Genomic DNA, 17,183 nt, shown 5'->3' with positions numbered 1-17,183 from the left:
AGGAGTACGACGCTTATTATCGATAAGGCAAAGGTGGGAGTCATTCGTAAGATGGGAAACGCATTTTCCTTTAAAAATACTTTTGCAACGTATTTAGTGGTGTGAGGTATCAAGTACAAGAGTTTCTAAATTTGGTATTTATTCGGAACGATAAACGTAACTTACAAGTTCCCATAAATTATTTAAATATCAACAGTCACATAGCTATTTATTGTTTGGCAAAAGTTTTACTTATTTGCAATTAAATTGATTGACTAGTTTATTACAATAGAATTGCGAAAACTGTGAACTGAACTTAAGAGCTTGTCGTGTTAGTGACTATCATTGCGTGTAAAAGATACGACAAGCAGGAAAAAGAAAATGATTGGCCTTGATAGTTCTGCTGTAAATAGACAAAAGCATTTCCCGAGCATTATTATTCCTACTATAGCAAAATGAAAATGTGATCTATGAGAATAAATTTGTTAAGAAGCGAAGGATCATTGAAGTACAATAGATTAAGAAAATGAACCCCCCTTTCTTGGTAAACTCATCTTAGCACAAATATAATATCGCACCCTAGGGCATGTGGCACAATACTCGTGTCCCACACGCTTGAATGTAACATTAACAAGTTCCAGTTGTGTCCATGATAAATGTCGAATTGTTCAACAAATATATTAGTTTTGGATTTTTCAGACCAAAAAAAAAAAGATTAAAAGCAAAAACAAGATGTGGAGGTGTGTAGAATGAACACTTTTACAAACTGTGGTATGTGCATAACAACTTGAATCAAAATTTTAGGAAGAGGCAATCAGGAGTCTTTCATTATTTCAGCATCGTTTTTTAAGAATGTTGAGCAATACGATATAGCGAAGTTTCCACCTTTCTCAACTTAGATCTGGAAAGAATAAAAAAGGCACGTATGACCGTTACAAGGAAGATTGTGATCATAAGAGTAGCCATATACTCAACAACAGTTTCCCACAAGCATGAATTTGGTCAAGCAATATAATTTTCTTAAAGATAAGCATGACATATCAATATGCGATGTAGCGGAACTAGCGGAACGTAATGTACTTGTAAACACCGAACAAAGATAAAACTAATCCATATTACTTACGATATTTCATGAAGTTTTTTGAATTAGCGTCGTAGTTGTTTTATTGCTATTGTTCATTCCTCAATCATGAAGAAAATGGTTTACAACTCAAAGCAACAAAGCGAAGTTGTAAAAAGGTATCAAATCAAATATATCAAAATTTTATTCTAACTCATGAAACATCCCACAAATTTATTAGCCCTAGAGAAGTTCAATTCCCTATTTAAGATAGAGAAGAAGGAGGTGGGACGAAATTTACAATTACACAATGATTAAATACTCGGTCAGCCCTGGCTTGAATGGTGGTTCTGTTCCCGGTGTGCTCATAAGTAAAAGTGTTGTTCACAAAAACATTATGGCACGGTCTTCCCAACGCCACAAGAGCCCGGCAACTACCGTCACCAATTTTCTTCCCTTTGAAAATATAGTTGTACACGTCGAATGCATACTTTATGCTGAAATGTTTTTTGCACTCAATCACGGCAGGTGAGTCATCCAAATGCGCCCACGTTGGAAGTGTACCACTCACCACAAGCAAAATGACCACAATTGGAAACATGTTTACTCCTACCATAATGGTGGAAAAAATGCGTAACTTTTGATTTTCTCAGAAAATGAATCTTAGATGTTGTTGAACTTTGACGCAAGGAGTACTACACTTATAATGGATGAGGCAAAGGTGGGAGTCATTCGTATCATGAGAAATGCATTTTCCTTTAAAACTACTTGGTATTTATTGGTGTGAGGTATCAAGTACAAGAGTTTCTAAATTTGGTATTTATTTGGTACGATAAACACAACTAACAAGTTCCCATAAATTATTTAAATATCAACAGTCACATAGCTATTTAATATTTGGCTAAAGTTTTACTTATTTGCAATTAAATTGATTGACTAGTTTATTACAATAGAATTGCGAAAACTGTGAACTGAACTTAAGCGCTTGTCGTGTTAGTGACGATCATTGCATGTAAAAGATACGACAAGCAGGAAAAAGAAAGTGATTGGCCTTAATCGTTCTGCTGTAAATAGACAAAAGCATTTCTCGAGCATTGTTATTCCTACTATAGCAAAATGAAAATGTGATCTATGAGAATAAATTTGTTAAGAAGCGAAGGACCATTGAAGTACAATAGATTAACAAAATGAACCCCCCCTTTCTTCGTAAACTCATTTTAGCACAAATATAATATCGCACCCTAGGGCATATGGCACAAAACTCGTGTACCACACGCTTGAATGTAACATTAACGAGATGCAGTTGGGTCAATGATAAATGTCGAATTGTTCAACAAATATTTTAGTTTTGGTTATTCAGACAAAAAAAAAAGAGTAAAAGTAAAAAAAAAGTTGCGCAGGTGTATAGAATGAACACTTTTACAAACTGTGGTATGTGCATAACAACTTGAATCAAAATTTTAAAAGTGTTGTTCACAAAAACATTATGGCACGGTCTTCCCAACGCCACAAGAGCCCGGCAACTACCGTCACCAATTTTCTTCCCTTTGAAAATATAGTTGTACATGTCGAATGCATACTTTATGATGAAATGTTTTTTGCACTCAACCACGGCAGCTGAGTCATACAAATGCGCCCACGTTGGAAGTGTGCAACTCGCCAAAAGCAAAATGACCACAATTGGAAACATGCTTACTCCTTCCATAATGGTGGAAAGAATGCGTAACTTTTGATTTTCTCAGAAAATGAACCATAGATGTTGTTGAACTTTGAAGCAAGGAGTACCACACTTATAATGGATGAGGCAAAGGTGGGAGTCATTCGTAAGATGAGAAACACATTTTCCTTTAAAACAACTTTAGCAACGTATTTATTGGTGTGAGGTATCAAGTACAAGAGTTTCTAAATTTGGTATTTATTTGGTACGATAAACACAACTTACAAGTTCCCAAAAATTATTTAAATATCGATAGTCACATAGCTATTGATTATTTGGCACAAGTTTTACTTATTTGCAATTTAATTGATTGACTAGTTTATTACAATAGACTTGCGAAAACTGTGAACTGAACTTGCGCGCTTGTCGAGTTAATGACTATCATTGCGTGTAAAAGATACGAAAAGCAGGAAAAAGAACGTGACTTGCCTCAATTGTTATGCTGTAAATAGGCAAAAGCATGTCTCGAGCAATATTATTCATACTATAGCGAAATGAAAATGTGATCTATGAGAATAAATTTGTTAAGAAGCGAAGGATCATTGAAGTACAATAGATTAAGAAAATGAACCCCTTTTTCTTGGTAAACTCATTTTAGCACAAAGATAATATCGCACCCTAGGGCATATGGCGCAATACTCGTGTCCCACATGCTTAAATGTAACATTAACGGGTTGCAGTTGAGTCCATGATAAAGGTTGAATTGTTCAACAAATATTTTAGTTTTGGTTATTCAAAAAAAAAAAAAAAAAAAAGATTGAAAACAAAAAAAAGATGGGGAGGTGTGTAGAATGAACGGTTTTACAAACTGTGGTATGTGCATAACAACTTGAATCAAAATTTTAAAAAGAGTCAATCAAGAGTCTTTCATTATTTCAGCATCGTTTTTTCAGAATGTTGAGCAATACGATATTGCAAAGTTTCCACCTTTCTCAACTTAGATCCGGAAACAATAATGAAGGCACGTTGACTGTTATAGGGAAGATTGCGATCGTACGAGTAGCCATATACTCGAGAACAGTTTCCCACAAGCCTGAATTTGGTAGAGCAATATAATTTTCTTAAAGATAAGCATGACGTATCAATATGCGATGTAGCGGCAATAGAGGCACGTAATGTACTTGTAAACACCGAACAAATATAAAACTAATCCATATTACATACGATATTTCATGAAGTTTTCTGAATTAGAGTGGTAGTTGTTTTATTGCTATTGTTCATTCCTCAATCATGAAGAAAATGGTTTACAACTCAAAGCAACAAAGCAAAGTCGTAATAAGGCATCAAATCAAATATATCAAAATTTTATTCTAACGCATGAAACATCCCGCAAATTTAATAGCCCTAGAGAAGTTCAATTCTCTGTTTAAGATAGAGAAGAAGGAGGTGGGACGAAATTTACAATTACACAATGATTAAATACTCGGTCAACCCTGGCTTGAATGGCGGTTCTATTCCCGGTGTGTTCATAAGTAAAAGTGTTGTTCACAAAAACGTTATGGCACTGTCTTCCCAACGCCACAAGAGCCCGGCAACTACCGTCACCAATTTTCTTCCCTTTGAAAATATAGTTGTACACGTCGAATGCATACTTTATGATGAAATGTTTTTTGCACTCAACCACGGCAGGTAAGTCATCCAAATGCGCCCACGTTGGAAGTGTGCAACTCGCCAAAAGCAAAATGACCCCAATTGGAAACATGTTTAATCCTTCCATAATGGTGGAAAGAATGCGTAACTTTTGATTTTCTCATAAAATGAACCTTAGATGTTTTTGAACTTTGAAGCAACTCTCCAACAGTCACATAGCTATTGATTATTTGGCACAAGTTTTACTTATTTGCAATTTAATTGATTGACTAGTTTATTACGATAGAGTTGCGAAAACTGTGAACTGAACTTGCGCGCTTGTCGAGTTAATGGCTATCATTGTGTGTAAAAGATATGAAAAGCAAGAAAAAGAACGTGACTAGCCTTAATTGTTCTGCTGTAAATAGGCAAAAGCATTTCTCGAGCATTATTATTCCTACTATAGCAAAATGAAAATGTGATCTATGAGAATAAGTTTGTTAAGAAGCGAAGGATCATTGAAGTACAAGAGATTAAGAAAATGAACCCCCCTTTCTTGGTAAACTCATTTTAGCACAAATATAATATCGCACCCTAGGGCATATGGTACAATACTCGTGTCCCACACGCTTGAATGTAACATTAACAAGTTGCAGTTGTGTCCATGATAAATATGGAATTGTTCAACAAATATTTTAGTTTTGGTTATTCTGACAAAAAAAAAAAGATTGAAAACAAAAAAAAAGATGCGGAGGTGTGTTGAATGAACACTTTTACAAACTGTGGTATGTGCATAACAACTTGAATCAAAATTTTAAAAAGAGTCAATCAAGAGTCTTTCATTATTTCAGCATCGTTTTTTGAGAATGTTGAGCAATATGATATTGCAAAGTTTCCATCTTTCTCAACTTAGATACGGAAACAATAAAGAAGGCACGTCTGACTGTTAGAAGGAAGATTGCGATCATACGAGTAGCCATATACTCAACAACAGTTTCCCACAAGCCTGAATTTGGTCGAGCAATATAATTTGCTTAAAGATAAGCATGACATATCAATATGCGATGTAGCGGCAATAGCGGCACGTAATGTACTTCTAAACACCGAACAAATATAAAACTAATCCATATTACTTACGATATTTCATGAAGTTTTTTTAATTAGCGTGGTAGCTGTTTTATTGCTAGTGTTCATAAGTAAAAGTGTTGTTCACAAAAACATTATGGCACGGTCTTCCCAACGCCACAAGAGCCCGGCAACTACCGTCACCAATTTTCTTCCCTTTGAAAATATAGTTGTACACGTCGAATGCAAACTTTATGCTGAAATATTTTTTGCACTCAACCACGGCAGGTGAGTCATCCAAATGCTCCCACGTTGGAAGTGTACAACTCACCAAAAGCAAAATGACCACAATTGGAAACATGTTTACTTCTTCCATAATGGTGGAAAGAACCCGTAATTTTTTATTTTCTCAGAAAATGAACCTTAGATGTTGTTGAACTTTGAAGCAAGGAGTACTACATTTATAATGGATGAGGCAAAGGTGGGAGTCATTCGTAAGATGAGAAACGCATTTTCCTTTAAAACTACTTTAGCAACGTATTTATTGGTGTGAGGTATCAAGTACAAGAGTTTCCAAATTTGGTATTTATTTGGGACGATAAATGCAACTTACAAGTTCCCATAAATTATTTAAATATCAACAGTCACATAGCTATTTATTATTTGACACAAGTTTTACTTATTTGCAATTTAATTGATTGACTAGTTTATTACAATAGAGTTGCGAAAACTGTGAACTGAACTTGCGCGCTTGTCGTGTTAATGACTATCATTGCGTGTAAAAGATACGAAAAGCAGGAAAAAGAACGTGACTGGCCTTAATTGTTCTGCTATAAATAGGCAAAAGCATTTCTCGAGCATTATTATTCCTACTATAGCAATATGAAATTGTGATTTATGAGAATAAATTTGTTAAGAAGCGAAGGATCATTGAAGTACAATAGATTAAGAAAATGAACCAGCCTTTCTTGGTAAACTCATTTTAGCACAAATATAATATCGCACCCTAGGGCATATGGCACAATACTCGTGTCCCACACGCTTAAATGTAACATTAACGAGTTGCAACTGTGTCCATGATAAAGGTTGAATTGTTCAACAAATATTTTAGTTTTGATTATTCAAACAAAAAAAAAAAAAGATTGAAAACAAAAAAAAGATGCGGAGGTGTGTAGAATGAACACTTTTACAAACTGTGGTATGTGCATAACAACTTGAATCAAAATTTTAAAAACAGTCAATCAAGAGTCTTTCATTATTTCCGCATCGTTTTTTAAGAATGTTGAGCAATATGATATTGCAAAGTTTCCACCTTTCTCGACTTAGATCAGGAAAAAATACAAAAGGCACGTATGACTGTTATAGGGAAGATTGCGATCATACGAGTAGCCATATACTCGACAACAGTTTTCCACAAGCCTGAATTTGGTCGAGCAATATAATTTTCTTAAAGATAAGCATGACATATCAATATGCGATATAGCGGCAATAGCGGCACATAATGTACTTGTAAACACCAAACAAATATGAAACTAATCCATATTACTTACGATATTTCATGAAGTTTTCTGAATTAGCGTGGTAGTTGTTTTATTGCTATTGTTCATTCCTCAATCATGAAGAAAATGGTTTACAAAACAAAGCAAGAAAGCGAAGTGGTATTAAGGAATCAAATCTAATATATCAAAATTTTATTCTAACGCATGAAACATCCCGCAAAGTCATTAGCCCAAGAGAAGTTCAATTCTCTGTTTAAGATAGAGAAGAAGGAGGTGGGACGGAATTTACAATTACACAATGATTAAATACTCGGTCAGCCCTGGCTTGAATGGCGGTTCTGTTCCCTGTGTGTTCATAAGTAAAAGTGTTGTTCACAAAAACATTATGGCACGGTCTTCCCAACGCCGCAAGAGCCCGGCAACTACCGTCACCAATTTTCTTCCCTTTGAAAATATAGTTGTACACGTCGAATGCATACTTTATGCTGAAATGTTTTTTGCACTCAACCACGGCAGGTGAATCATCCAAATGTGCCCACGTTGGAAGTGTGCAACTCGCCAAAAGCAAAATGACCACAATTGGAAACATGTTTACTCCTTCCATAATGGTGGAACGAATGCGTAACTTTTGATTTTCTCAGAAAATGAACCTTAGATGTTGTTGAACTTTGACGCAGAGAGTACTACACTTGTAATGGATGAGGCAAAGGTGGGAGTCATTCGTAAGATGAGAAACGCATTTTCCTTTAAAACTACTTTAGCAACGTATTTATTGGTGTGAGGTATCAAGTACAAGAGTTTCTAAATTTGGTATTTATTTGGTACGATAAACGCAACTTACAAGTTCCCATAAATTATTTAAATATCAACAGTCACATAGCTATTTATATTTGGCACAAGTTTTACTTATTTGCAATTTAATTGATTGACTAGTTTATTACAATAGAGTTGCGAAAACTATGAACTGAACTTGCGCACTTGTCGTGTTAAATAATATCATTGCGTGTAACAAATACGAAAAGCAGGAAAAAGAATGTGACTAGCCTTAATTGTTCTGCTGTAAATAGACAAAAGCATTTCTCGAGCATTATTTTTGCTACTATAGCAAAATGAAAATGTGATCTATGAGAATAAATTTGTTAAGAAGCGAAGGATCATTGAAGTACAAGAGATTAAGAAAATGAACTCCCGTTTCTTGGTAAACTCATTTTAGCACAAATATAATATCGCACCGTAGGGCATATGGCACAATACTCATGTCCCACAAGCTTGAACGTAACATTAACGAGTTGCAGTTGTGTCCATGATAAATGTCATATTGTTCAACAAATATTTTAGTTTTGGTTATTCAGAATAAAAAAAAGATTGAAAACAAAAAAAAGATGCGGAGGTGTGTAGAATGAACACTTTTACAAACTGTGGTATGTGCATAACAACTTGAATCAAAATTTTAAAAAGAGTCAATCAAGAGTCTTTCATTATTTCAGCATCGTTTTTTAAGAATGTTAAACAATACGATATTGCATAGTTTCCACCTTTCTCAACTTACATCCGGAAAAAATAAAGAAGGCACGTATGACTGTTACAGGGAAGATTACGATCATAAGAGTAGCCATATACTCGACAACAGTTTTCCACAAGCCTGAATTTGGTCGAGCAATATAATTTTCTTAAAGATAAGCATGACATATCAATATGCGATGTAGCGACAATAGCGGCACATAATGTACTTGTAAACACCAAACAAATATAAAACTAATCCATATTACTTACGATATTTCAGGAAGTTTTCTGAATTAGCGTGGTAGTAGTTTTATTGCTATTGTTCATTCCTCAATCATGAAGAAAATGGTTTACAAAACAAAGCAAGAAAGCGAAGTGGTAGTAAGGCATCAAATCAAATATATCAAAATTTTTTTCTGACGCATGAAACATCCCGCAAATTCATTAGCCCTAGAGAAGTTCAATTCTCAGTTTAAGATAGAGAAGAAGGAGGTGGGACGGAATTTACAATTACAGAATGATTAAATACTGGATCAGCCCTGGCATGAATGGCGGTTCTGTTCCCTGTGTGTTCATAAGTAAAAGTGTTGTTCACAAAAACATTATGGCACGGTCTTCCCAACGCCGCAAGAGCCCGGCAACTACCGTCACCAATTTTCTTCCCTTTGAAAATATAGTTGTACACGTCGAATGCATACTTTATGCTGAAATGTTTTTTGCACTCAACCACGGCAGGTGAATCATCCAAATGTGCCCACGTTGGAAGTGTGCAACTCGCCAAAAGCAAAATGACCACAATTGGAAACATGTTTACTCCTTCCATAATGGTGGAAGGAATGCGTAACTTTTGATTTTCTCAGAAAATGAACCTTAGATGTTGTTGAACTTTGACACAGAGAGTACTACACTTGTAATGGATGAGGCAAAGGTGGGAGTCTTTCGTAAGATGAGAAACGCATTTTCCTTTAAAACTAGTTTGGCAACATATTTATTGGTGTGAGGTAACAAGTACAAGAGTGGAAAGAATGCGTAACTTTTGATTTTCTCAGAAAATGAACCTGATATGATGTTGAACTTTGACGCGAGGAGTACTACACTTATTATGGATAAGGCAAAGGTGGGAGTCATTCGTAAGTTTCCACCGTTCTCAACTTAGATCCGGAAACATTAAAGAAGGCACGTATAATTGTTGCAAGGATGATTGCGATCATACGAGTAGCCATATACTCGACAACAGTTTCGCACAAGCCAGAATTTGGTCGAGCAATATAATTTTCTAAAAGATAACCATGGCATATCAATATGCGAGGTAGCTGCAATAGCGGAACGTAATGTACATGTAAACACCGAACAAATATAAAACTAACCTATATTACTTACGATGTTTCCTGAAGTTTTTTGAATTAGCGTGGTAATTGTTTTATTGCCATTGTTCATTCCTCAATCATGAAGAAAATGGTTTACAACTCAAAGCAACAAAGCGAAGTCGCAATAAGGCGTCAAAATCAAATATATCAAAATTTTATTCCAACTCATGAAACATCCCGCAAATTTATTATCCCTAGGGAAGTTCAATTCTCTGTTTAAGATACAGAAGAAGGAGGTGAGACGGAATTTACAATTACACAATGATTAAATACTCAATCAACCCTGGCTTGAATGGTAGTTCTATTCCCGGTGTGTTCATAAGTAAAAGTGTTGTTCACAAAAATATTATGGCACGGTCTTCCTAACGTCGCAAGAGCCCGGCAACTGCCGTCACCAATTTTCTTCCCTTTGAAAATATAGTTGTACACGTCGAATGCATACTTTATACTGAAATGTTTTTTGCACTCAACCACGGCAGGTGAGTCATCCAAATGCGCCAACGTTGGAAGTGTACAACTCGCCAAAAGCAAAATGACCACAATTGGAAACATGTTTACTCCTGCCATAATAATGGAAAGAATGCGTAACTTTTGATTTTCTCAGAAAATGAACTTTAGATGCTGTTGAACTTTGACTCAAGGAGTACTACAATTATAATGGATGAGGCAAAGGTGGGAGTCATTCATAAGATGAAAAACTCATTTTCCTTAAAAACTACTTTAGCAACGTATTTATTGGTGTGAGGTATCAAGTACAAGAGTTTCTAAATTTGTTATTTATTTGGTACGATAAACGCAACTTACAAGTTCCCATAATTTATTTAAATATCAACAGTCACATAGCTATTTATTATTTCGCACAAGTTTTCATTATTTGCAATTTAATTGATTGACTAGTTTATTACAATAGAGTTGCGAAAACTGTGAACTGAACGTGCGCGCTTGTTGTGTTAGTGACTATCATTGCGTGTAAAAGATACGACAAGCAGGAAAAAGAACGTGACTAGCCCTAATTGTTCTGCTGTAAATAGACAAAAGCATCTCTCGAGCATTATTATTCCTACTATAGCAAAATGAAAATGTGATGTATGAGATTAAATTTGTTAAGAAGCGAAGTATCATTGAAGTACAATAGATTACGAACATGAACCCCCTTTCTTGGTAAACTCATTTTAGCACAAATATAATATCGCACCCTACTGCATATGGCACAATACTCGTGTCCCACATGCTTGAATGTAACATTAACGAGCTGCAGTTGTGTCCATGATGAATGTCGAATTGTTCAACAAATATTTTAGATTTGGTTATTCGAACAAAAAAAAAGTTGCGAAGGTGTGTAGAATGAACACACTTTTACAAACTGTAGGATGTGCATAACAACTTGAATCAAAATTTTAAAAATAGTCAATCAAGAGTCTTTCATAAACCTATTTCAGCATCGTTTTGTAAGAATGTTGAGCAATACGATATTGCGAAGTTTCCACCTTTCTCAACTTAGATCCAGAAACAATAAAACAATAAAGAAGGCACGTATGACTGTTACAAGGAAGAATGCCATCATACGAGTAGCCATATACTCGACAACAGTTTCGTAAAAGCCTGAATTTGGTCGAGCAATATAATGTTCTAAAAGATAAGCATGACATATCAATATGCGATGTAGCTGCAATAGCGGAACGTAATGTATGTAAACATTGAACAAATATAAAACTAATCTATATTGCTTACGATGTTTCCTGAAGTTTTCTGAATTAGCGTGGTAGTTGTTTTATTGCTATTGTTCATTCCTCAATCCTGAAGAAAATGGTTTACAACTCAAAGCAACAAAAGCGATGTCGCAATAAGGCATCAAATCAAATATATCAAAATTTTATTCTAACTCATAAAACATCCCACAAATTTATTAGCCCTAGGGAAGTTCAATTCTCTATTTAAGATAGAGAAGAAGGAGATGGGACGGAATTTACAATTAGACAATGATTAAATACTTGGTAAGCCCTGGTTTGAATGGCGGTGTTGCTCCCGGTGTGTTCATAAGTAAAAGTATTGTTCACGAAAACATTATGGCACGGTCTTCCCAACGCCACAAGAGCCCGGCAACTACCGTCACCAATTTTCTTCCCTTTGAAAATATAGTTGTACACGTTGAATGCATACTTTGTGTTGAAATGTTTTTTGCACTCAACCACGGCAGGTGAGTCATCCAAATGCGCCAATGTTGGATGTGTGCAACTCGCCAAAAGCAAAATGACCACAATTGGAAACATGTTTTCTCCTGCCATAATGGTGGAAATAATGCGTAACTTTTGATTTTCTCAGAAAATGAACCTTAGATGTTGTTGAACTTTGACACAAGGAGTTCTACACTTATAATGGATGATGCAAAGGTGGGAGTCATTCGTAAGATGAAAATCGCATTTTCCTTTAAAACTACTTTAGCAACGTATTTATTGGTGTGAGGTATCTAGTACAAGAGTTTCAAAATTTGGTATTTATATGGTACGATAAACGCAACTTATAAGTTCCCATAAATTATTTAACTATCAACAGTCATATAGCTATTTATTATTCCGCACAAGTTTTACTTATTTTCAATTTAATTGATTGACTAGTTTATTACAATAGAGTTGCGAAAACTGTGACCTGAACTTGCGCGTTTGTCGTGTTAATGACTATGATTGCGTGTAAAAGATACGACAAGCAAGAAAAAGAACGTGACTAGCCTTAATTGTTCTGCTGTAAATAGATAAAAGCATTTCTCGAGCATTATTATTCCTACTATAGCAAAATGAAAATGTGATGTATGAGATTAAATTTGTTAGGAAGCGAAGGATCATTGAAGTACAATAGATTAAGAACATGAACCCCCCTCTTTCTTGGTAAACTCATTTTAGCACAAATATAATATCGCACCCTAGTGCATATGGCACAATACTCGTGTCCCACATGCTTGAATGTAACATTAACGAGCTGCAGTTGTGTCCATGATAAATGTCAAATTGTTCAACAAATATTTTAGTTTTGGTTATTTAGACAAAAAAAAGATTTAAAAAAAAAAAAAAAAAAAAGATGCGGAGGTGTGTAGAATGAACACACTTTTACAAACTGTAGTATGTGCATAACAACTTGAATCAAAATTTTAAAAAGAGTCAATCAAGAGTCTTTCATAAACCTATTTCAGCATCGTTTTGTAAGAATGTTGAGCAATACGATATTGCGAAGTTTCCACCTTTCTCAACTTAGATTCGGAAACAATAAAGAAGGCACGTATGACTGTTACAAGGAAGATTGCGATCATAGGAGTAGCCATATACTCGACAACAGTTTCGCACAAGCCTGAATTTGGTCGAGCAATATAATTTTCTAAAAGATAAGCATGACATATCAATATGCGATGTAGCTGCAAAAGCGAAACGTAATGTACATGTAAAGCCCGAACAAATATAAAACTAATCTATATTACTTACGATGTTTCCTGAAGTTTTCTGAATTAGCGTAGTAGTTGTTTTATTGCTATTGTTCAATCCTCAATCATGAAGAAAATGGTTTACAACTCAAAGCAACAAAGTGAAGTCGTAATAAGGCATCAAATCAAATATATCAAAAGTTTACTCTAGCTCATAAAACATCCCACAAATTTATTAGTCCTAGAGAAGTTCAATTCTCTCTTTAAGATAGAGAAGAAGGAGGTGGGACAAAATTTATAATTATACAATGATTAAATACTCGGTCAGCCTTGGCTTGAATGGCGATTCTGTTCCCGGTGTGTTCATAAGTAAAAGTGTTGTTCACAAAAACGTTATGGCACGGTCTTCCCAACGCCACAAGAGCCCGGCAACTACCGTCACCAATTTTCTTCCCTTTGAAAATATAATTGTACACGTCAAATGCATACTTTATGCTAAAATGTTTTTTGCACTCAACCACGGCAGGTAAGTCATCCAAATGAGCCAACGTTGGAAGTGTGCAACTCGCCAAAAGCAAAATGACCACAATTGGAAACATGTTTAGTCCAGCCATAATGGTGGAAAGAATGCGTAACTTTTGATTTTCTCAGAAAATGATCCTTAGATGCTGTTGAACTTTGATGCAAGGAGTTCTACACTTATAATGGATGAGGCAAAGGTGGGAGTCATTCGTAAGATGAAAAACGCATTTGCCTTTAAAATTACTTTAGCAACGTATTTATTGGTATGAGGTATCAAGTACGAGAGTTTCTAAATTTGGTAATTATTTGGTACAATAACCGCAACTTACAAGTTCTCATAAATTGTTTAAATATCAACAATCACATAACTATTTATTATTTCGCTCAAATATTACTTATTTGCAATTAATATTATCTCTCTTCTCCACCATAGTAGCTTGTAATAATAAAAATAACCTAAATAATATTTAAATATTTATTTAATATTAAATTAATATTAATATATTTATAAATTTAAGAATCACGTAAACTTACATGGAGTTGCTTAGTGATCTTATCATCGGGCCGAACATAAATTTCCTTGAACATGTCGATCTCCAGGAACTTTAACCTCGACTGGAAAAAAAAAATATTAACAAATATGTTATTAATTGTAATAGAAATTAATACATATGTATTACAATTTAAACTTAATATACTTTTATATGGCATCACTCCTCCAACCTATAAGAGAAACACCACAAACCAGAGCAGTGGAGAAGTTTCTTTTTCGACCTGTTTATTTTGTTTTCCCTTTGCTCTTTTCTATGAAACTCAAAATAAACATATTAGTGTGTATATTAATAAATAAAAAAATATATTGAAATAATAGTAAAATAACATTACAACATTACTAAAATATAATTAACGTATATTATACTAATGACATATTTAGGCACCTGAAAATGTGAACATCTCATAACATCTCATTATGCTTGTGGAGGTTGCTGCGAGAGCGGTCGCCGGTTCATTGTACATCTTATAATGCTTATGGAGGTTGTTGTTCCACTAGTGTACCAGTTTGAGAAGACTTCGTGTCCATAAGTCGACAATATTGTACATTATAGTGATGTTGCAAATTTTAAAAATATTAAAATAGTAATTTTTTTTTTTTTAATATTTGTATACTTTATTAACAAAGGTTGACAATACTAACCGACAACTCATGCAGCACGTCCTTCTTGGTATCTTCTGGGACGGCTCTCCAAGACTCCCATGGACAGGGCAATGGCTCCGACCAAACAACAGACCCAACATCGAAAACCAACGCGCTATGCTGCTCCTTGATAGCGGTTGCATGATGTTAAGGATCCCAAGTAATCTTGATCTTGTCTTTTGGAGTGCGCATGACCTTCGTGGTCTTCAAAAGTCTGCATGAATACTTTTCTAAACTGCAAAACCAAAATATTTAAGGTCAAAACCAACTAAATATTCTGACGCAAAATTCGGCAGAGCTTCGCCTAAAAGTATAGCATTTTCCAAAACCTGCAAACAGTTAAACAACAATAAAACACATCCAAGCAACATTTTCAACAGTTTAATTACATATATGGAAATGAAACCAACAATCTAAACTTGATACCAATTATAATCACAAACAATACTTTTAATCAGAAATAAATCACAAGACCAACAAAATTATTTATTACCTATTTGGGATCCCTCTCCCTCGACAGTTGATGTCGAGGCAGACCACTCCAACTAGATGGTAGTGCAGGGGCGTCGATGAGTGCATTCATCAGTGGATGCTTCACCAAAGAAGTCGATGATGTGGGAGCCTTAGACATTGAGGGCACAAAAGGAGGTACCGAAGCAACCAGCGTCGAGTCAACTGTCGGTGGAGCAGTGGCGGCCCAAGTAGCAGGTGCCCAAGGGGACCCCCTAATTGCCCAACGCTGGGAAATCAACTGCGACATCAAAAAGATAATTGAACGACAAAAATAGCAAATAAATTCTCAAATTGTAAAACTAATCCTAAAACTGAAATCTTATTCCTAAAACTAAAATCTTAATCCTAAAATTAAAAAATTATTCCTAAAACTAAAACCCAAATATTTTAAAATTTTAATCATGAAACTAAAAGCCTAATCTGATATTTAAAAATTGTTCCTAAATCTAAAAACCTAAAATGCAAACAGTTAACAAATTAACTAACTTCCTAAACCTGAAATTAAAAAATTAATCCTAACACTAAACCATAATCCTAAAACTAAAACCCTAACCTCAATCCTAAAACTAAAACCCTAATCTGCAAAAAACATAAAATATAAAAAAAATGCAGAAATTAAAAAAAAAATGGTATTTATCATAAATGGTTCATGAGATTGACCAAACTCATCATTTTGATCCTTGAAATTCACTACCGCACATCAATATGATCCTTCCCCTGTCAATAATTATGTTAGTTTGCTTACGTGGCACAAATATAGGACCCACAAATCCAATAATGTAATGCCATGTGGATTTTACAAAAAAATTAACTATTGCAAAATTCTAAAAATCTGTAAAGAAAAATTCTAACCCACTTCCCTCGTCTTCTTCCACTTGCCTCTCGCTCCTAATAGCTACCATCACATCTTTTTTCCTCCACCGCCCTCATCCACAATCCGACGGTAAGTTTCTTTTCCAATCAATCCATTCATTCTTAATGGACAAAAATTAATTTTATTCTTAACATTTTTCGATCGAATGCGAGTTCAAATTCAAACCCTAGCGTCGCAAACCCCTAATAAATAAAAAAATAAAAAAAAAACTTCAGGTTTACGGTAATCTTTTATCTGGGTCGATGGCAGATCTCGAAAATAGGCTCGACTTGGTGGGTAAGCCCAAACCCACCTTCTTTAATCCGAGAGACCGATGCTCGAAACCCCGATTCTCAACCATTGTCGACAGTCAAGCAAAGACTGGAAATCAATGGCCCTGTCAAAATCTCTGGTAATTGCCTGAACCCCCACCCCACACCTCCCCCACGAACCCCTACCCCTCACCACCCATCCCCAACCCCACCCCTCCCCGAACTCTAAATCCCTAAATCCTTAATCCCCTAATCATACAACACGAATATAAATTACAATAAAAAATAACAATTTAAAGTATAAATCTAAGCTACCTTAAGATGGTGATAGAGGTGGTGATGCGGCGGAGGAGTGAGAGCTGGAAGAGGTGATGCGGCGGGGAGGGTGATGCGGCTGTAATGCGACAGTGAGAGTGAGTGAGAGAGGGCGAGAGAGAACTGGGTTCGAGAGAGGACAAGAGAGAACTGGGTTCGAGAGAGGGTGAGAGCTCTATTCGTCACGCAACTTATCCTTCGTCGCGCAATCAATAATGAAAAATTGTAAACCCCGCCCAATTTTTTGTTGAACACGAAATATTAAAGACCTTTGATGCAGGAGGACTCACTCTTTATTTAATGTAACAAATATATGTTAGTGGGGATAAATTAATCGAGGTTAAC

General features: G+C 35.2%; 1 long non-coding RNA gene across 1 annotated transcript; it reads right to left on the bottom strand.

Annotated features, from left to right (window-relative positions):
* Positions 1-14,893: 14,893 nt before the first annotated feature.
* LOC148697860 (uncharacterized) lies at positions 14,894-17,077 on the bottom strand. The gene is made up of 3 exons (XR_015960305.1): positions 16,839-17,077; positions 15,379-15,636; positions 14,894-15,120 (listed from the first exon to the last, which is right to left on the bottom strand). It is a non-coding gene; the product is annotated as an uncharacterized LOC148697860 (long non-coding RNA).
* Between the last annotated feature and the right edge of the window lie 106 nt (positions 17,078-17,183).

This window comes from Pyrus communis, chromosome 3 (assembly GCF_041283825.1).
Source record: "Pyrus communis isolate YQ-2024b chromosome 3, ASM4128382v1, whole genome shotgun sequence".
Classification (NCBI taxonomy): Eukaryota; Viridiplantae; Streptophyta; class Magnoliopsida; order Rosales; family Rosaceae; genus Pyrus; species Pyrus communis.
The sequence above is the reverse complement of the archived record's forward strand: the minus strand, read 5'-3'. Positions and strand labels throughout refer to the sequence as shown.